We start from the raw sequence: 23,950 nt of genomic DNA, 5'->3' as shown, positions 1-23,950 counted from the left end.
GTGGTGAGAATTTATTGTGGATTTGTGTGAGAGTTTGTGAGGATTATTACATTTCCATTTTATGTTACATTGAATTATAAATTTGGTTTGTAATAATTGGTTGTCTGAGTTGTATTGTGAACTCAATAATGATCCTCTGTGACATTAAAACGATTTCGATTTGTTGAGATTTGTTTTAGCGTTTTCATGACTTCGAAATTTGAGTTTTTATACTATAAATTTCGGGGTCGTGACATGAGCAAAGAATAAATTAATTTGAGTAGATAATTTTTGTGATAATTGTGTATAATAAATAAATTTGAAGTACAATAGGAAAGTATTTAATGGATCGTAACTTGATTTGATATATCAAATTAGATTCTGGGAATTTTAGAAAAAACTGAGTAGGTCTAAATATATTTGAGTTATCTGTATAAGTAAATTGGAGGTATACTAAGGAGGTCCTACAACGTATTATGAGATATGAATAGAAGCTCCGAAAATTATTTATTAAAAGATGTGGGATTGTGGGAAAAATGCATTGAAGTGACGAGAGGTTGGATTGCAAATACTATAAATTAATTAATAAATAATGTTCATTCTGTTACTAGCTCTCCTTTTTAAAACTGTTTACATCGTTAACTGCAATCGTACTAATGACTTGATATTGTCCCGACTTAGTTATCATAGAGCTATTAGATTTTAATTACCAATTAAAAACCTCTTACAGTCATATGTATTATCCATCCACTTATAAATTTTATTTTAATACACTCACTAATAAATCAGAAGAGAACCCAATCTAAAAGTTATGGATTACTCATGTGATTAACAAAATTCATAATCCAAACTTATATTTTCAAAACATTTCAAAAGCAAACACATATAGAAGAGATAAAAAGGGTCCAAATCAAGGGACATCTTATTTTTAACCTCTTATAATAGGAAATTAAAGAGTTTTTCCCCAAACAATAAGATACATAGTGATGTCGTTTAAATGATTGTTAGGCTTATACAATAGGCACCGATTCAATAAGCACTTCTGTCGCAAAATTCTTGAGCTCAACCCCTGCGTTTGTAAACGCATCTTCAAACTTGTACAAAGTTTCCATAAAGCGGCAATGGGATTCGCGTAGGGTGGAGGCAAGCTTTGTTAATGACCTTCCATGCATCACCCACTTTCTTAGGGATTGGCTACTTCTTCTGTAACACCATATTCTTTCACGTATAATTCCACAGATGAAGCATTATGCCCTCTTTTTTGTTCAAACTACATGGAAATGAGGGCAAAATAAGATATAACTATTTTTGGGTTGCTCAATATTTTAATCTTATACATAGTTAATTAATCAATACAGAAAAATTTGCAAATAAGAAAACTAAATGAGGAAATACATGTATATTATGTACCTGATATGACATAATGTCGTTTAAGAGTCTGCCGATGACAGATGAAGCGTTTACAATAGGAGGATCAGTGAGTAGCCAATCCAAGGAGTCGTTTGTAGCAGCATTCCCCATTCCAACAACAGCTACGATTGCAAGTGAATAAAAGGATGTAAGTGCTGCTAGGGGCATGTATTCATCAAGTGTTGGGGTGTAATTCGAGTGAAACCATCTAGATTCTTTCATGTACCCACCGATGTGCCTTTTCATCTGAGATGTTATCATGTTTCAAATCAGTTTCTATAAAATACGATACAAGACGTACAGATGGTTTAGAATATTAACACTTTGTATAATTGTATGCATAGTCTAATTAAGTTTTAATATGAGGGTTAGCTAGTTTTACGTACTGATTCTCTTGCATAGTAAATGCCATACAAGTTTCCCTCGCTTGCAAGATATTCTTCAAGTTCTGTGTAGACATCCAAGAGTGTCTGATAACATACTTTCATATAGTTTGGTAATTGTTTTTTGGCAGATATATCCCACCTGATAAATAAAATAATAAATAAATAAATATAAAGAAGTAAGTGTTTTAATGAAAGAATTTGTAAGTATTTCTTATGCATGTCTTACTTATATATTTAACGAAAATATAATAGCGCAATTAATATTGTACGTAAAAGAAACATCATGCATGTAGATAGAGTGATGAAGATTGTCTAAAGAACCTCTGAATAGCTTCATTAAAGAGCTCTAGTTCTTCAAATGTGCCATGAGCATCATACATGTCATCAACTACGGCTACCATGTAGATGAATTTGCTTAATGTCCTCCTAACAATGTAGTATTTCGGCTCAAAATAAACTCCCACGGCACTTAAGTAGCACTCGACCACCCTATCTCTAGCAAAAGATAAGTGCCTCATGAAGTCTACATCCTTCCACTACCTGATCATTACCAAAGTGCATAATCCAGTTAGTATTATCATTACTAGAATGTTTCTTAACTTATGAAGTATATACAGTCACGATATATTGTTTAATGTATACGTAGGCTACCACTAGTAGTGTTAGATTGCAATTAGATATATAACCTTGTAATTTCACACAGTTCTTTTTGATAGAGTTGTTGCAGTAGGTTGAAATCCAGCTTTGCGAATCTTAGGAGGGTTTCATTATGAGAATCATCTTCCTGGTAGATTGACAAGTAATGCCTCACTTCCATCCTTGGTATTCCCTTCCAAAATGGCTGATACAAGGCGTGAGTTACTTGTTTCAAAAGTGGGGTGCTTAAATTGCGACGTGTTGCAGACTTGAGATGAGTTGTGGTGAAGGTTAATGCCTCGTCAAGTATATCATCACCTTTTATCCGAAGATGCGTAGCTTCATATAAGCTTAGTAGTCCTTTTGTATCACTGACAAGTGATTCCTTGAATATCCCATCATTGTCCTTCAAATTGCTGAAGTACTTGTTTGTTTCACCAACCATATATTCAAATGATTATTAGGTCAAGCGAGAAAATGAACTAGAAGTGCTTACTAGACAAGTTCATGATGATGGACATACCACTTGAAACATTGTGCTCTTGTTGTCTAAGCAATCGGAAACGAAGAGCAACTGCATAAAGGTGAGAATTACTTTGATGAAGATCATCATACGAGACATTATCCTTGTCAAATATTTGTTGCAAAATTTCACAAATCTCATCTTCGAAATGGTAGGACACTTCTAAGCGTTGAAGGTCATCGATAAAGCTCAGTTTACGTGAATCGTCTTTAAAATTTTGCATAAGCATCCTCTTGACTTCTTCCTTCAGTTGTTGAACCTGTCCCTCAAGATCTTTATCCACTTCCTACACTTACATGCATGGATATTGAAGAACAAAAGTTGTGTGAACCATCATATATATGCACCATGAAATTAAGCTCACAAAATATTCATAATAATTCATCAATAGGATGCATGCAGTGCTCATGAAGTTAGTAGTACGATACGTTAGCAGGAAAAAAAATTACTTCCTTATCTTACCATGGAATGCTATTGTAACGACCCCGAAATTCTGAGCATAAAAACTCAAAATTTCAAAGTCGTTAAACACTAAACAATTTCAATGAAATCGAAATCATTTAACGTGCACAGCGGATCATCACTGAGTTCTCAATACAACTCAGAAAACCAATTATTACAAACCAAACTTATAATTCAACATTATAACAATTGGAAATGTATAATCCTCACAAGATAGTCACACCAAATCCTCACGCAAGCTGGAGATAAATAACTTCAAGTCCTCTGAGCGGTCCGTCAATTCCCGCTAATCCACACCTGCAGAGTTATCCACTACACCATCGAATTTGGTGCATCGGGATTGTAAACACAAACCCGGTAAGCTTTACAGCTCGTATGAGTAAAATGAAAATAAAACTCGCATATTAATGTATATACGAAAATCCACAAATCAAACAAATATAAATGCACTCATGAGTCAATGGACGGCCCATCTGGTTGTCCCAAAGAAATATGAAAAGAAGCTCTCATGAGAAATTAAGTAACCCTTCTGGTTACCCAAATGCATTTATAATACGGGTACCAAGAACGCTGGTACACATCTGTTACCCCTCTCGTAATACACCGCCGATATTGGGTAGCCACCCGCTACCCAACATCCAAAACAATCTGAGTACCCATGAGCAGATAACCACCCGTTACCTCACATGCAGTACTAAGGCAGACAGACTAGAGCTCTAACTGTATCGTAACTTTCGCCCGGCCAAAGGCTAGGTTCCGACTTGCCAAACACGTACAATAATCTCACATCATATTGTACCAATCACGTCCGAAGACAAATCAACATTTTAACAATCTCAGTGTTAAATCACGTACAATAATCTCACATCATATTGTACCAAAAATCATGTCCGAAGACAAATCAACATTTTAACAATCTCAATGTTAAAATCACGTACAATAATCTCACATCATATTGTACAAATCAAAATCACATGCTCGATATTTAAATCTCGTCATCGAAATGACATAAATCACGTTAAAATCATAACAGTATATATATAGCAACTATATATATATGTACATATTTACCATTTATACAATATATATATAATCCATTATATCATATACATGTCATATTTCATAAACACGTCCGAAGACAAAACGCGTCCGAAGATAAAACATTTTAACAAACTCATGTTAAAACCACGTACAATAATCACACCTCATATTGTACAAAAATCAAATCACATGCTCAACATTTAATTCTCGTCATTCGAAATGACCAATTCGAATGAATTCATAACAGTATATAATATAGCAAACTATATATATATGTACTTATTACATTTATACAATATATACGTAATCCACTATATTGTATACGTGTCGTAATTCAATATTTAAAAACTCTTGCAAAAATCTTGGAATCACCGCAAGGGTAGATTCGTAAATAAGTGAGATTTTACTCACCTTATCGAGTCGAGCGTAAACCCACAATTTCCGAAGATAATTCCTTTCCTCGCTTTATAGATCACCTTGAAAAGATAAGAAAATAATTTAGAAACGTTTCGTAAACCTTTAAATGCCGAAACAGTAATAATCGGTTACTGTTTCGGCAATTTTCGGTTTTACGAATTTACTGTTCACTGTTACTATTCACTGTACTGTTCATGTATTACTGTGCAAATACACAAAATAATACGTATTTCTGTACGTATACATAATGTTTAAATGTAAATACAATCTCAGTAAATAAAATTTACTAATTACCTCTTTGCAAATTACTTTTTACAATTACTGAAAGTAATTTATATTTACATTTACCGTACGTAAAATTTAATTTACATTTACCGTACGTAAAATTTAATTTACATTTACCTTTACCGTACATCAGTAAATTACAAAAATACCCTTCCGGCATTACTGTTCACACCGCCGCACGTGGCGGCGCGTGGGGCACACGCGCCACCGGCCGGCAGGCTGCGCGTGGGGCTCACTCGCCGACGCCACCAACGGCGCGTGTCACGCCACCACCGCCCATTTCTCTTCCCTTCTCTTCCCTCTTCTCCTCCACGGCCTCACGCCGCCCCTAGGTCACTCCACGTACCCACACGCGCCGCCTAAGGCGGCGGTACCCTCTCCTTCCTCCTCTCCCCCGATCTCCACCAAATCAACCAACAAAAATCACAAATCCACAACCAAACCATCAATTACATCGATTCATACCTTAATCGAAGCTAAGAACTCCGATTGGCGCAGGAAGAGCTCGGATCGTCGGTGATGCTTCGACTCCTCGGGAAGAAATCGAATTGATGGGGTTTGGTCTCCAAGTTGAAGGCAGAGGGCACCAAGGCGAGGATCGGCGTCAAGATGCCCTCCTCCTTGCTCGTGCGTCGCCGGAGGTGATGCTGATGGTGGCGACGAAGCTCGCGGTCTCGGGTTGAAGTGCGGAAGCTCATGGCGTCGCGAGAAGATGCGTCGACCTCGGGGTCGACTGCAGAGGTCCCTGCGGCGCTCTGGGGGTCAGCGGTGAGAGGCACGGCGGCTTAGAGGCTGAGATTGCCGGCCTGGTTTTTCGAGAGTGAGGGAGGGACTCGGGGAGAGAAACACGAAGGGGAGAGGGAGAGAAAGGAGGCGCGGGGTGGGTTTCCTCAAATGGAAACCCTAGCTCCTTTAATTATCTATTTATACCTGTTACCAAAATCGGAAACGAACTCCCGACGTTAATAACATTCACGTCCGATGTCCGATTCGAACGCGTCACATACTCACGAACTCGTATCGACGAGCTCTACGACTTTCGTGAAGAAAGTTTTCGCAACTGAGCGACGGAATAAAAGTCGATAAATACGTTGCGGAAACGTAACGTTTTTCTAATAAACATTTCGAGAACGTTTCCGTTCTTGTTTCGTAATGTCACAAACAACCAAATTTCGTTTAAAATGAGTTCCACGACTTATAAAAATTAAATCGAATCAAAAGTAGTTCCGAAAAATCGGGTATTACAGCTATAACAGAAAATGTTCACCCCAAATGTTAGGCTTGAAGTTAGCTGAACGTCGTTTGACATCAGCCGTGGCAGTTGAGTTAAGGGCTCTAGTTGCTGAAAGAAATTGATAAGACATCCTATAGACTCTTAGTTTCAAATGGGGATGAACTTGGTGAGGTATGTTCGTACTACTTCTTAGCATATTTATAGTAGAATCAGCGTGTGAAGGAAACTGATTGATTAATATACCAGTCAACTTTATTTCTTTATTTTTTTTCCTTCTTTCAACAATAATTCAGATCTTTATTCCTAACCCATCATTTTAGAGGTTACAATTCTTAGGTTCATAACTTATCTCTGAGGTCAGTATGTAGAAATTATGCCCTTGTTTATGTTGATATTAGAATTTTTTATATAATATTTCAAAAAACAAAAAAGTTTATTGATGTGAATGAATTCCTTCTTAATTTTCAAATTCATCTTTCATGTCATAAGTACACCAGTTACAATTTGAATTTATGACGTTAATTATTTGTTATCGGTTAAAACACCAAATTTATGTATATTGATGCTCATTATCATACCTATTCATGGACATTTTCATCTTATATCTAAGCTATATAAAAGTCTCTCATCTCCTCATGATCAATAACATACATGAGCTATCCATATATTCTCCCTTTGAGTTCACTCACTATAAAACTCTAATCAATCATACGCTTTCAATTTATGTTTCAAGTGCCAAATGAACTCTCAAGCTACTTTAGGATCCTAGCTAGTATTATATTGCCAGTGTACGCTTATGAGGATTAACGGTTGTTATACTCTGGAGGGTAGGGTGCCATAAACATGCTGCACTGAGACACTGTTTTTGAGGGGCTCAATTTATTCTTAAGGGCATTGTTTACACGCCAACCTTAAACATTTTTTCTTTCAAATGTTCAATGCAAACCTCCTAATCAAAGATGATTTTTCATATTGAGTTATTTTCTAATAATTTTGGCATAATTATTTGTAATATTATTTGTTACTAATATCATATATTTGTAAGGTTTTTTAGGAGATTGATGATATCATGGTGACAATTGGAGCATCAATCAACCAAATTTTCCAACAAAGTGGGCTGCCTAATTAATTCAAATCAATGTAGCACATGCAGTATTAGAAACATCTAATGTTGACAAGATCTCTATTGTAATATTAATGTCGTTGGTTTGTATGACTTATGGTTTCTAAATTTCATAATAGCTTTACTATTGTATTTGAATTGAGTATTTCCGTTTCAAACTTGGCTAATAAGTTAATTTGTAAAATTATTCTACCACGATAGTTTTTTTAATGTGAAGGTGATGTGGAGTCTCCATCGCGAGGGTGATGCCTCTTGGGAGATGGAGGGAAATATGAAGGTTAAGTACCCGCAGTTGTTTAAGGAGTAGGCCACGAGAATTTTGGGGCGAAATTCCTTTAAGGGCGGTAGAATGTAATAACCCGAATTTCTATTGTCATTTTTGTAATTCCTTGTAGATTAATGAAATGACGTTTTAGTTATAATTTTATTCTACGCTATCCAATTAGCCTTTATTCGAAGTAGAAATTAGTTTCGAAAACCAATAAGTCGTTAATTGATTAAATTTCATTGACTTCAAGAGTTGATTTTTAATCCGTCGCTCTTTTCAGAAAACTTCCTTAACGAAAGTAGTAGAGCTCGTTAATATGAGTTCGTAGACATGCGACACGCTTTAGTCAGATGCCGTGTGTGAAAGTTGTTAGCAATAGAAGTTTGTTTCCGATTTGAAAACCATATATAAAAGGAAAGAGAGAGAAATAGTAACCTCATAAATATCATTTAGCCTAACCCATTTTCCTCTCCTTTTTCCCTGCACCTCTCCCTCTTTCAGAAACAAAGACCTTTGTCTGACCCGACCCGACCCGGCTTTTTGTGCCGTCCGATGTCGCCCGACCGTGCGACCAGCCCAGATCTGTTCGCCTCCTCCGTGCGCTCTTTCCTGTACTAGTGGCTTGCACCAGTTTGCGTTGAGCGGCGCGAATCAAAGGCTGCAAGTTGACCCGCCGACCCGGTTTCTATTCCACCAATTTCAGTATTTCTAGCGACTCCAAGGTGAGAGCCTTGTATCTTTCGGTCTTGCCTTTCCCTCTAAGCATGATTTCAATAGTTTTAAAGCTTGGTTTGGAGTTTTAAACTTGTTGGTGAATTTCAAATCTCATGAACTTTCCGGCCAATTTCCGGCGACTTCACGGTCGTTCCGAGCTTGGTTGCGGGTAAGGAGATCTCTATCTAGTTGTATTCTACAACTTTCATGTTGACGTTTTGATGTTTTGAGCACATTTGGTGTTCATGGGAGAGTTGAGAGTGTTAGTGAGTTTGAAGAGTTTGGGAGTTTTGGTGTGATGTTTTGGTGGAAGTGAAAGATGACTTATGGTGGTGGTGGTGGTCGGCAGCTAGTGGTGTTGTGTTTTTTTTTGGTCTCGCAATTGAGTTTTTGGGTGAGGTGTGATTTTATTGTTTTAGGTGAGGGTTTGTTCTTGTGGTTCCGAAGCACGGCCTTGGTGTGTTAGGAGGGTGTCCTTAATAAGTTTGAAGTGTAAAGAGAGGTTGGTTTTGGGTGTGTGTTTAGAAGTGGTTAAGTCACTGTTTTGATTAAGTCTTGGTTTGGAGGCCGAGAGAGTGTTTTGGGTGTCGTGAGTGTTTTTGGTGTTTGTTTGTGGTTTGTTTTGGTTTGGTTGTACTAAGTGGAGCTTTGTTTAACTTAGGTCTTTGAGTTGGAAACAAGTTTTCGACTTGCTGAGTTAGAAGTGGAAGCAAGTATTAAGGTGAGTAAACCTCACGTTTGGTCTAGTTACCCTTTGCGGTAACTAGACGTGTGAACTTATTTTTTCTATCTTTTTACTTGTGAATATATTTGGTGATTCATATATGTATATCTGAATGGTAATAAAATATGCATATATTTATCACTAAGCGTATAAAGCTAGTATGTTTGAGAAATATATTGTGTATTATAGTTGGTTTATATTAAATTATGGAGAATGAGACCGAGGGGGAATAAAATGTACCTCTCGGTAAATTAGAGGTTTTTGGACTGAATATTCGTATAGTCGAAGTGCTTATATGTTGTGTGGCTGGAATGGAAGAAAATGTATCTTCCGGCGTTATTATGTTGTGTGGCCAGGAGGGAAGAAAATGTACATTCCGGCATTATTGAGTTATATTATTGTTATGTGGTTACCGGAAGGGAAGAAAATGTACCTTCTGGTATGATTATTTGTATGTTGTTGACCATAACTGAATAAAATGTACCTTCCGGTATTATTGATGTTATTACTGTGGTGTTGTGGAGTAAGGTGGGTGAGTCGTTTAAACAGTTGTTGCCAAAAATGCGACAATGTATTATTTTGATTACGTCAAAGTGGTGATAGACAATGTCAGAACCATACCTTGGCCGGGTTGAGGAAGATTAATGTAGAGCTCTAGTTTGTCCCTATGATGCATGGGAGCAAAGTACTGACCGACTCATGATTATGATTGTGGAGAACCATTCATGAGAGCAAAGTGCTGACCGACTCATGAATGACTTTATTATTGTGTGTGTCATCTGTGATGACGCTAATGTTATATTATGATAATATTTGAGAAGTTGTCATTGATGCATGTTTGTTGAGTATTTCTTTTCATTTACTCATATCAGCTGTGAAGCTGACCGGGTTGTGTTTACAATCCCAGTGTACCAATCATTGGTGTAGGAGGTAGTGTTGTAGGTACTTCTTAGTAGCTGTGACAGGAGGGGTGCACTGCTTGACAGTTGAGAGTTGTTTTTAATTCAGTTTCCTTTTTAGTTCTGGTGAGGTGTTTTTGAGAGATGCTAAACTGTACATCTTTACATCGTGTAATTATGTTTATGTATTACAGTTGTAAACCGAGTTGTTGTTAAACATGGTTCAGATAATCAGCTACTGTAATGTAATTTCAATTATTGAAGTTATTTTTGAGTGGTAACATCCTTAAAGTCGAAATTTTATTATTCTGAATTTATGGTTGTTACACAATTGATAAATATGGAGGTGTATCTAAAATCCCCCATAAATTAATACTTTTTGTCATTCCCAAATAAGAAACTTAGGCTACATTCATCTCAAAAAATTAACAACCTCACTTAATTAATAATTTTTGCAATCCAAAGGCTATTAATTTAATTTATACAAGTTTAACTATAATATCAATTTGGAGAAGAATAAATCTGGTAATAGATAATTCTTAATTGTTTCATGCGCTATTTTTTTGGATACAAATTCTTGGCTTTTACTCATTAAACCTCCACTATTTCATAATTATTAGATTACATATATGTCCTCTTGTAAAAAGATATTTTTAGACATTAAATTCGATAAAAATAGCATCAAGTGGTCCATGTGGTCAAAGCATCGGCTTGCATGCCAACGGATTCCTCTTTGGTTTGGAGCTGTAAACAGCCCTCACAGTCCAGTGGTAACCCGAGAGGTCAGTCACGTCAGGAAATACAGCCCGATCAAGTGAGGCGGGAAAGACACGCCTAAGGAGAAAGTCTTTGCAACCGAAGTGATCCGAGGAGCCGAGTGACGTACCAGCGCTACTAATTGAGTGCCAGCACGTAGCTGTGCTGTCAGTAAGAAGGGAGCCCGCGCCTTTCTCGCTTGTTTAGTAAAGTCGTCACCTAAAAACATTTAATTATTTTATTTTCGTAATAATCATTCAATAATAATTAAAATAGAGTTTACAAACCACGTCAACCAAGGTTTAAGTTTAACGTGAACTGATGAAGACATGAAGACACCACCATCTTCTACCTCCTAACCCCCAATTCTCAACATCATATACGTACCTCCCTCTCTCTTTTCCCAATTATAATCTTTCATTTTTCCTAATTTTCTTTACTTGAAAAGTGAATAAGCAATGACAATTAGAATATATAATCATTAGAATATATATCTCGTGATGTTGAGAATGATTTTTCATTGTTAGACTTTTATAATAATAATAAACTGGAGTTGATGTATTCTATTAATTACAATTGGTTGTTCAGATGATTAGTTATTCCAATGAATTAGTCTAAAACCGATGTCTTGTAAAATCTTATTTACACTTGAGCAAAGAATACAGGTTTAACAATATTATATATATGTAAGAAAAAATAATAAGGAAGAGATTCTTATAAAAAAACATGTGGAGTTCAGAATGAATGATGAGATACAAAAAAAAGAGAAAAATGAAATAGAGGTCAAGTGAGTAAATAAGAGGGATAATGAGTAAGTAATTGAAATATAAGTTAATAAAATATTTAAAAAAAATTTAGTAAATTAAATGGAGGTGTAGTGAGCAAATGCGGAGACCTCATTAGCAAGACCCAAATTCTTTCATGCCCCTTGTGTTGCATTTCGAAACGTGGAAATTGAAAGGTAATGCATTGCCCAATTAATTCTTTGCAAATTGATTGTCATGATTTAATTTTTCATATGGGAGATACCTCGTACATCAAGTTGAAATTTTATCAAGATTTTCTAGTTCCGTAGGTTATCGTCGATCATTCAGCAAAAGAGACCTTGAAATAATCAAAGTGGTCTTCATCTCCTTTCTTCTCTAGTATGGCATCTGAAAATACAAGATAGAACAACTGCGAGTAATAGCAGCAGAATATGTAAAAGAATTTTGCGTTTTTATTGAATAAACGATATTACAATAATTACACCTTAATTAATAATATTATTATTTTTAAAAGTAAAATACTTATTACTTGATAGTCACAATTAAGTATGAAACAACCTTACTAAGATTGTTGCTTCAAGTGTCGATACAACCTCACTAAGATTGTTGTAATCACACGTACTTCGATTTCACTAAACTTGTCGATGATGCCACTATGGTCTTCAATGGAGTCACTCAAATCTCCTAGCACTAAGCTTTTCTTTTGATGTGAATTTCTTCTCTTTTAATTCACCTCTTTTCTTCTTTCTGTCCGCGTGTCTATGGGGCAGCACTCACTGTGTACAACACAAACCATAGCACCTCTTCTCTCTATATATACAAGCCATGCATCCGTTTCTAAAACCCAACACAAACCCTTTTCTATAACAATTTCTAATCACCCTAACTAAATATATAATCCCAAATATATATTCCCAAAAATATATATTTATAATCTACCCTTTGAAACATGCCTTAACCAATTCCTAGTCCAACTAGGAAACAATCCTTAATTAACTTTGCAGATCCGATCTCCACTTTATTCTCTAATAAATTGTTCTCCACTCCTTTGCTTCTTCATCAACTAAATGGAGGCTAATACATGTACCTTCATCATCACTATCGACTTCTAATTTGGAAGTCTCTAGCTAGGTGAAAAAAATATATAGTAATTTGGTCGTAAGCTGGTTAACTTTGATTAGTACTACAATGAAGCTCTCCTTTTCTTGTGGATAAATGAATGAAAACTCTCCTATGATAAGAAGTAATAAAAATTGCTATGACTAACAAGGGGAAGAGACAGTACAAGATAGACACTGCTCTTTATATAGAAGAATAAGCGGACGCTAAAGTCAGATAAAAAAAACTACAACAAGGAGAATTGTCTACAACAACAATGGTTATTCCAATCTCCTCCCCACCCCCACAATCACGGCATCTGCTTTCTTTTTATCATCAGGCCCTTTTGTTTGTAGATGGTATAATAAGTTGCACTCCAATGCGCCTTGGGCTGGTACTTAGCGTAGTTGTTATAACTTATAACAAGCACTTGCAAGACAGCAGGATAAACCCTATTGATCTCCCGGGTCTCAAGTGAAATGTTGAATCAGTTCATGCAATTTGTTGGTAATTTGATCTAAAATGATAGAGAAAAAGGAGTGCAAACCCCCTCTAGACTCTCCCCATATGTCATGCATGGTGGATATCGATGCCTCTATGGTTGCCTATCAGAAGTGTCACATGCTCATAGTGTTGTACTAATCTGAAAATTGAAAATGATGTTTCTTTCATGTTGATGATTATCGCATTAACTAGTTGGTGATCTCTCCCTCTTCTTCGTCAGGACTCCCTATTCCCTGTGTCTTCATCATCATCCAAAATATAATCATCGATGTAAGCAGTGGCGAAACCAAGATTTGAATCTTGAGGGATTCCTAATATAGTACACAAAATCATATGTTAAAATTTAGTCAAAAGTCACATAACTGAAAAGTTTTATGTATCTTTTCTTGTTCAAGATATTCGTCATCACATGAAGCAAAATGTTATTTCGGACATCTTTAAGACTCGAATAGAAATTAAAAATTGTACAAGAGAAGAAAGTTATTATTTATTTTTCTTAGAGAAATTTTAAATACACAGCTTAAATACTTAATACACACCCCTAAATTCTTACATTCTTACATTACATTTATTATTTCTGTAAATTTAATTATGTACTTAACATATTTTGATTGATATCAATTTATTAATTATGTTTCCATTTATAAATGATTTATCATCATGAGATATTGGGGGGGGGGGGGGGGTTGGTAGTCACTTTAGTGGTACAATTAAGTTCAACAGGTAGTATTAGTCAGCTACTTAAGGAATGATTATCACATTAACTAAAATCTTAGGGGTCTGGACTCAAACGTAGGTCCACCCCTGACTGTAAGAACAATCTTTATCATTGAAATACTTTTGTCACGACCCTAAAAATTTCGAACCTGAAACTCAAATTTTGAAGTCGTGAAAAACTCTAAAACAATCTCAATAAATCGAAATCATTTTAATGTCACATTGGATCATTACTGAGTTCAAAATACAACTTAGTTAAACCGATTATTACCAACCAAATTTATAATTCAATATTATAACAAATGAAAATGTATAAATCCTCACAAAATTCTCACCACAAGATAGGATAAAAATAACTTCGAGTCTTCAGAGTTGTTCTTCGATTTCCACTAATCGACACCTGCAGAATTATCCCATACACCATCGAATAGGTGCACCGAGATTGTAAACACAAACCCGGTAAGCTTTGCAGCTCGTATGAGTAAAATAACAAATACAACTTGCATAACAATGTATACGAAAATCCACAAATCAACAAATATAAATGCACTCATGACTAATTAGACGGCCCATCTGGTTGTCTAATAATGTAAAAATATATGTACTCATGAGAATTTGGCAACCCCTCTGTTTACCCAAATGCATTTATAATGCGGGTACTCATGAGCGCTGGTACACCTCTGTTACTGCTCATTTAGTACGCCGCCGACATTGGATAACCATCTGTCATCCAATATCAAGAATATATGGGTACTCATAAGCCGATAACCCATCTGTTACCTCATATACAGTACCCCGGCAGACAGACTAGAGCTCTAACTGTATCGTAACTTTCACCCGGCCAAAGGCTAGGTTTTGACATGCCAACACGTCCGAAGACTAGTCCGAAGACAAAAACACATCCGAAGACATAACACGTCCGAAGACATAAACTCGTCCAAACACATAAAACACGTCCGAAGACATAAACTCGTTCCGAAGACATAAAACACGTCTGAAGACATAAACACGTCCGAAGACAAAAACGTTTTAACAATCTCAATGTTAAAACTATGTACAATAATCATCACATTATATTGTACAAATCGAATCAACATACTCAATATATAAATCTCATCATCATAATGAACTTATTTGCAACGAAATCCTGACAGTATATAATATAGCAAACTATATATATGTACGTATTTACCATTTATACAAATACACATTCCACTATATCATATACATGTCATATTTCATTCTTTAAATTTCCGCATAATCTTCAATCTCCACAAGGTTAGATTCGTAAATGTGAGATTTTACTCAACTTATAATCTCGAGCATAATTCCACGATTCCAGAAGTAAATCCTTTTCTTGAATTAGCGATCACTTTGAAAAGATAAAAAAAGAATTTAGAATCGTTATGTAAAACAATAAATGCCGAAACAGTAATAATATTTTACTGTTCAGCAAGTTATGTTTTTTACGAAATTACGGTTCACGTAGTTACTATTCACATATTTACTATGCAATACGTATTCATGTACAAATACATACTATTTACGTATTTCTGAACGTATAATCCTATTTATGTACATACATGTACTATTCACAGTAAATACTGTCCAGTAAATAAAATGACTGATTTACCCTTCTGAAATTATTTTTACATTTACTGAACGTAATTTAAATTTACATTTACCGTACGTAAAAAAAATTCATAATTACTGTACGTAAATCACTTTTTACATTCACCGACATAAAAATAAATTTTTACAAATTTACTGTTTCGAAAATTATTCACTAAGGCAGCGCGTGGGGCCCACGTTGCGAGCCTAAGAAATGGCTCGTAGCACGCCACCGCCGCCCCATTTCTCCTCCTCTCCTTCTCCTCTACCTTCACACGGCCTCACACCGCCTCCTACCTCCTCCACGCGCCGCCTAAGGTGGCGGTAACCTCACATACTCCCTCCTCTTCCAATCTCCTCCAATTCGAATCAACACATCCACAAATTCACAACAAAGCATCACAGTAACCAACCTAGGCTAACCTCACCTCGATTCGAGCTTGAGAACCACTGGAGATCGCCGGAGGTGAGCTTTACAGCGGTGGAGGGAAACGCAGATGCTTGGCGACGTCGTGCAACTTCACGGCGGCGAGGCACGGTGCGACGAGCTCGAAGGTTGCAGCGGAGGGTCGCGCGATATTCTAGGGACCGGCGGTGAGAGGCATGGCGGCCTGAAGACGGAGATCGCCGGTGAAGATTCATGAGGAAAATCTCCCAAATCAAACAGAAGAAGAAAAAGATGAATATTTTTCCTTATCAAGAAGCACAAAAAAATGAGCTCGATGGAGAATCATCATGAACTCCAGAGCAAGAAGAAACAGAACCAATACTAGTAATCCAAAATATTACAAACTATCCAACAAAGATTATTTGAGAAAATAAGCTTCAACTTCCAAAAGGACAGGCTACTATATGAAGGATTGGGGAACGGATCTCGCAAATGTTTATCCCTACAGAGCCAAAATGGGGAAAATTAGTCTACGAAAGTGGTGTGTACTTAGATATTCACAGAGTCGGAGATAAAAGAAAGGCAATTGACAGTTGGGTCACCAGCTAAAAATTGACCCAAGCTCTCATGTTATCCAAGTATTCACATAAGCATGCTCATGCACATTATGTGTCAACCTTGACAGGAATTGTCTAGAAGTGGTATAATTCCTATAAACAAAGCTCGATGTGGCCAAATTGGGCAACCAGACTTGCTCAAATTAATAGTCACTTAGATTTTACTATGTCAATTTATGCTCCGTTTTGTGGAGACATAACAGGGCACAGTGAGCAAGCAAAAAAAAAAAAGAGCTAGAGCAAATATTCAGAAACTGAGTATTTGTAACATGAGATTACTATTATACAACTGGAGACAAAGAGAATGATGATCTCATCAAAATATATTACAGAAAGTTTCCAGAACCATGGAATGATGTAGTAGCTCAATCAGTTGAAGAAAATCCCCTTCAACAGTTTACGGTTGGTGGGATAGCAGAAAAAGTCCGGGATCTCCTAAGAAAGCAATACATAGATAACATAAAGTCAAAAACGGTAAAGAAACAACTTAGAGGAGTTGAGAATATGTGTCCTAAAATCATGGATATCCCGACTGAATGGGGTTGCCATATTTCCAGGGACAAGAAACATAAAAGCAGGATTTCAAGCAGTATCTTGAGGAAGGGACGTGGACGAAGTTCGCTTCTAAAAAGTTTAGATTCATGATAAAATCTTTCAAACCAAAATCTTATGAAGAAAAGAAAGAGAAATCATTTCCTAAAAAGAGATTTTTTAGAAGGAAAAAACCAAAGCAGGGCAATTCTTCCAGAGATGCAAAGACATGCAGATGCTGGCTCTGTAAAGCTGAAGGCCATTACGCTATGAATGTCCTAAGAATGACAAAAGGACTTCTAAGGCTTTAATGGCTGAATATGATGAAGTCATAGAATATGCGAACATAAAAGGGTTTGAAGTAGTCTATTTTGATGAAGGGAATGACTGCATATATTCTCTTGAATACCCATCAGACAGCGAGATAGATAGTAATTTAGAAGATTCTTCTGAAGAAGATGAAGATATGGGATACCGACATATATTTTGTTACAAGTCCAAAATTGGAAACAAGAGCAAACTGATCTTATCAGTATTTTTTCGTCCAAAGGTAGGATCATTTACATGTGACTATTTTAAATGTAAAGATGACATCACCGTACCTATGAATTGTGAGAAAATAGGAGATACATATCATAAGGAATGCTTTATCGCAGAGCTAAGAAGAACGACAGGAGAAAATGATGCTCATATGTTTGTTGATCAAGAATATGAGATGTTCTATAAGCAGGAAAACGAGTAAATCCTCAAGCAGAGGCTTGGAAATGATATTAAAAATGTAGTTAGTAACTTCATTAAGTAATTTTATATCAATAAAAGTGGGAGAGTCTTCTACACAAGAAGAAGAAAGGATAATCAATCATTTTATTGAAATATCTGATGATTCACCAAAACCATTAAAACAAGTCTAGACAAGTGGTTATAGCAACTACATAACCGTGTGACTGAAGTTCCAAATTACAATAAATATTATCTACATGCATTTGTAGATACTTGCTCAAGATACCGTTTAGCAAGGAGATATGCTATTCCTGAAAAATATTGGGAACAAGCTGACAAATCAGTCACATGAATTGGAATGGGAAACAATGAGATAAATATGAACATCTTCGCTAAGAATGTTAATATTTCCATGGGAGGAGGAACTTTTATCGTTAAGCGATTTTGGATATATGAAGCTCAAGAAGCTAATTTGTTGATCGGAAATTATTTTCTCCTTCAATAAATTGTAACTCAAACTCCAGCCATGCTCGGGTTTGAGAAACATAACAGGTTTTATTGGGAATCTAGACTTACGGTTGCAGTCAGAATCACAGGAGAAGGTTTCACAGAGCAATATCAGAGATCACAAGCGAAGAGTGGTGATCGCAAGTCAGGTTATGAACTGAAATTTCAACCAGCATTGTTATTAAAAGATCAGCTAAAGGAGCATCAGGAAATAATAACAGTTGAAACGAGTTTAGAAGACTCAAAAGGTTCATGTTTAGAGGAAAATCCTCAAAGTCTGATAATGAGGATACAAGTTCTGATGGAGAAGAAGATTTCATCTTGGAACACAACCTTAAAGTATATGCCAACAAGGATAAACAAAAAAAGATTCCTACTCTTACGGAGATTGAGAATTTGCTGAAACCTGTCATCAGTGAAGACCCTCAATTGTACTAGGAAAAAGATCTAGTATATTGTGAGCGAAAGATGCATGATGCAAATACTATTTGCCATGTGAAAGCTATTCCACATTACAGAGAGCAGGACTTAAAGGAGATGGAAAGCCAGATTCAAGAACTTGAAAAAAAGTTAATCAGGCCGTCCAAGAGTCCTCATTATGCTCCAGCTTTCCTTGTAAGAAATCATGCAAAACAAATAAGAGAAAAAGCTCGAATGGTGATAGATTATAGCGATGTGAAAAAGAAGACCATCAAAGATAGTTATCAGATAACTCAGGTGAGAGTTCTCATCAATAGACTTAAAGGAGCAAGAGTCTTCTCCAAGTTTGATGCAAAATCAGGCTTCTCAAAAAATCAAAATGCATCATGATTCCATACCTTTAACTACTTTTGGAACTTCTCAAGGACACTATGAATGGCTAGTCATGTCATTTAGGTTAAAGCAAGCTCCTTCCATTTTTTCAAAGAAAAATGGATAAAATATTCGAGCCTTATGCAGATTTCTGCCTAGTCTATATAGATGACATTCTGGTTATATCCAGGACTACGAATGAACATCTAAAACACCTTGAACAGATATGCAAGCTTATTTTCCAGAAAGGAATCATCCTAGGATAAAAGAAAAATTCATCTCTATCAAAGGTGCAATAGATTTCCTCGGCATACATGTTAAGGATGGAGAGATTCGTCTCCAAGAACATATCATCAAAAAATAGTCAGTTTCTAGACAATATCCCAGACGCAAAACCTTTACAAAGATTTTTGGGAGTTGTTAATTTTGCGAGAGATTTTATTCCTCAAGTCAATGGTCTCACTGCTCTTCTCTATCCCAAAACAAGTTCTAAAAAAATGGTCCTTTACGACAGATGATAGCAACACTTTCAAGAAAATTAAAGAGCTAACGAAGAATCTTCCACTCCTACAATTACCAGAAGAAGGTTATAAGATCATTTTGCAAATGATTACTATTAGGTAGAGTAGTCTTAGCTGTTACCCCAGATACGAGTCATGAAAATATTTGTAAATTCATATCAGGAAAGTTTAATCCAGCTGAATTAAACTATTTCACTGGAGACAAGGAAGTCCTTACCTTGATCAAATCCATTAAGGGTGCAGAATCATTCTTAGGAAATAAATTTATGGTCCGAACAGATAATAAAAGAGTCAAAAACTTCAAGAATTATAAATTAACTGATGCAGCTGATAGAGGAAGAGTCGTTAGGTGGTAGATGTTTTTATCTCAGTATGATTATGATGTTGAAATAATTGCAGGAGATAAAAACTACTTGCCTGACGCCCTTACAAGAGAGATGGCAATGTTCCAAAGAGAAGGACGTAGCCCCAGAAGCAAGAGACATGATCCAGAAGAAGAGCCTGAACCAAAAGAGAAGACTCTAGGGAAAGATACAAGAGTTGAGACAAAACTGTTGGACCGCTACGTGATGACCTGGTTACCAGTAGACAGTCTTATACGACCTTGGTAAATCAAACAGACCAGCTGAAAAACAGAAGCCAAAACCAATGAAGGACTGGGACAAGCAATCAGATGATAAATCTACATCAAAGGAAGAAGCTCAGTCGGCAACCTTTGAAGATGAGAAGAAACTCTTAAATGAGTTCTTGCTGGATTCTAATGCAGCTACACTGATTAATCCCATGGTAAATGATTGACTAGCCCGTCTCAAACTACATATGGTAAAGGCCGATCAAGTCCATTTATGGCTGATGCCTTACCAAAAGGCAGAAGAGTTCCTTTTAAGACAAGCAAGCTTCCCGAAGTCACTGGAACAAAGAGGATTTTCCACCAGCATTTGAAGGTTTTTGATAGACCCGTTTTCAGAATTGAAAGGGTATTATCCTTTAAACAGAAAATTATTATTGATAATATTATGTATGTCTTTCGTGATGATAATGAATGTCACATGCTTCAAGCTCTTGAAGTCTTAACCGAAAAATTGTATGGATCTCATACTAAAGACAAGCATATTGCTATTGAAGAAAGTCAAGTTCTAAAGGTAATATTCCTTGAAAATCCTAAGAGTGCCAAGCTTCCTATCTTAGCATTAAGAGAGGATGAGTGGTATAACTTTCATAACATTTTAGGAGATTCCATGAAAAGATCTTCTCTTCACGAAACTCTATCAGTAGTTCCTGGCCCATATTATGAGAGGTATTTAGTTGATGTTCAAGCAGAACGTCCCTAAAATCACAAAATGTGGCTTTTGAAAAATTATTTTATTCACAATCTCTGGACATAATCAAATGAAGACCTGAAAGGATTCCCTAAAATAATTTCTGGAGAAATTAGGCATATCAGACCCGATGGCTGCATTCTGAGATTAAAATTCGTGTCCACACCATGAGAATGGACAGTAATCAACAGAGAGAAAATTACATTTCTCCTTAGCATTATGTCAGATTGATTCATAGTTCAGCAAAGAGATCTTATGTCACCAAGAACAATGTCAGGCCCAATCAAAGTATTCCATGGATGAAAGCCATGACCATTGCCAGCATGAGGTAGATAGTTCCAAGAGACAGAAGCTCAAGTGTTCTAGTAAGCGGGAAAAAAATAATGGTCACCTGTTACAACCATCCTCCGCCAAAGAATAACGACTTATTTACATCCCTAAGAAGAAAAGATGTTGATTGCACTCTGGCCACCACCAAATGGTTAGAAAAAATTGAAAAAGAAGAAAAACATAAGATACCTATCTATGATTGAGATCTTGAATCCGAGATAGAAAATTCATATGCTTTAGATGATTCATATGTTTCGATGACGAGGCTCATTTTAACATTATCAACCAAATGGAGGGTTAAGTGGATGTCGACACATCAAGCCAAAATTCTTTTATGTGCTGATTAAGACATTTTTGGCTGCTAACACTATAAAACAGCCAACTTTACTTTTTCTAAAGTAAAGTTCAAATTATCCAAGCCTAAGAGGAATCCTTTTGTCTGCCACTGTTTTTATTTCTGTTTGAAAACTTAGTTGAAGTCCAATGTCTATATAAAGAGTTCAACCTTCTCAGGGAAGGAAAAGAAAAAAATAAAAAAAGGGAAAGAAATCAGAAAAACTTGGCATTGAAAATTCTCGCTACTTTTCAAAGAGAAAATCAGTCTGTTAAGAGCTCTAGTATAGTGAATGTATAGTATTAGTTTGAGTGTGAGCATACTTACTACTGTGTGAAGTATCATTCGGCTATAATCATCTAGTGTGGTGTGATTTCTCTACAAGTAAGTTTGTTTCATTTCAAGTAATGTGTAACTAAACAGCCTTAGCTGTTTACCATAGGGTTGAGGCTCTGGGTATTAATTTGTACTAATGTTGAAATAAATAAACTACTTTGTGAGCCCATAATGTCGTTTATATGTTTATACTCTTAAAACCCCAGGTGGCGGACTACCACCTAAGAGTGGATCTTAAGATAGTTTGTAAAACTACTCAACCGCCAGGAGGCGGTCTACCGCCTAAGAGTGGAGAGAGTATTGTTTTTTTTAAGGTTCTCAACTTTTGCTAGTTTTCCTTTAAAACCTGGTATTTCTAACAGTCTGTCTAGACACTTTCCTGGTTAAGTCAACAATGATTCTGTCAAGTCCAAGTAACCGTAGACAGGAGGTCGTTAAGTGAAATGTTTGGCATGTTGAAGGCTATTTCTTTTTCAGGAGGTGTTTGATAACTGATAGGATTACCTAAATAAAAAAAATTATGTTAATTTTAACGGAGAGTTAACGGTTTATACTATTTAGACTAAGTTCTGAAAGTTTAAGGACTGTTTATATCAGAACTGAAGTTGAAGGACTAAATAAATCAAGGTTGCAAACCTTAAGGACTATACAGATTTTTGCTCAAAATTAAAATGAAAAGTAAACTTTTCAGATTTGGTATAAGAGATGCAAGTTACTCCGGAGAGTATTTGAGCACAAAACAATAATATCCTAAAGTTATAAGGTCTTATATTGTTAATTATTTTTAGAGTTTCAAATTTCAGAACTATCATAACATGAACGCATTTCTCATTCGCCCCCACCATATAATATCTCTCTTTTTTTAAATAAAAAATAGCTTTTTATCAGAAAATAAAGCAAATTAATATCAAGGAGGCTGGAGATGCATATGAATAAGAAGACTAGTTACTATAAACCATATAGAGATGGCGCGAAAACTAGGTTATCATACTAAAGCAGCCTCGTAACGTTAAGAAATAGCCTTGGCGCCATCTTTTTGTTCACATGTCGCACACATCCCATTAAAAAAGTTAATTACTAGAATTACCTTAAGAAAAAGTTCCAGCATTAGTCTCCAAACTCAAAATACTCTATCAACATGTCGCTGAAGACCATTTTCTATTGTGGTGCCCTTTTTTTATCTCATGTGGCACACGTGTCTCTAAAAATAGTAATTACTTAAATAACCTTAATGTTGATGAAGACGGAAGTTCCGTTGGAACTGAAATGTGGCTTTTTCACATCTCGAAAATCTCTCTTCCTTTCTAATTTTGAGATTTGAAGCCAAATGCTAGCTCCCAATCTTAAAAAGAAAAATTTTAGAAGCTTTGATTTTGATTCGAATCGAAACTAGAATCAATGGTAGTGGTGATTAAGACCTTTGTCTGGGTACCGACCCCGACGCTCTACGTTTTCATCTTTTTCGCCTGCCTCGATCTTCTCCAATATCTTCTTCCCATATGCCTCGTTTATCGCCAACAATACCGCCTCTGCCGCCTAAGCTCAATGAAAGTTCAACCATGCCGCCTCCATCGTTGTTCGACCTCGTTGTTGGTGATGATCACGTACTGCTTAAAGAGCGAGAGAGTCCGGCTTCAGACCGTCTCCCTTAGAAGAGCTCGACTTTAAGGTTAGCGCAGACTAGTCATGACGCAAAATGGAAGATTGGAGGATGAGAGATAGACCGGTGACACTAAATTCAAGGCCTATAATGTTGGCTCCTGCGTGTTGGGTTGCCAATTGGTAACTAAGAATTTTGATGTTTGGGAAATTAGGGTTCATTGCGAGAAAGAGAGAGGCAGTTGAATTTGGGTTTATGGAGTTGTAATATTTGGGTTCAGGAATTTGAGTTGCCAGAAGACGATACACGATCTCAAAGGAGCTATCGATGACTGGGTTTCATTTATGGCTTGTGGGCTGAGAGAAAAGGTTAGTGCGCAACACGTGACCAAAAAGACAACG

At 36.2% G+C, this 23,950-nt stretch overlaps 1 pseudogene; it reads right to left on the bottom strand.

The window, feature by feature from the left end:
* Positions 1–989: 989 nt before the first annotated feature.
* On the bottom strand, positions 990–6,503 carry LOC126803591 ((-)-germacrene D synthase-like; annotated as a pseudogene).
* Positions 6,504–23,950: the final 17,447 nt, after the last annotated feature.

The sequence above is a fragment of the Argentina anserina genome, chromosome 1 (genome assembly GCF_933775445.1).
Source record: "Argentina anserina chromosome 1, drPotAnse1.1, whole genome shotgun sequence".
NCBI lineage: Eukaryota > Viridiplantae > Streptophyta > Magnoliopsida > Rosales > Rosaceae > Argentina > Argentina anserina.
The sequence above is the reverse complement of the archived record's forward strand: the minus strand, read 5'-3'. Positions and strand labels throughout refer to the sequence as shown.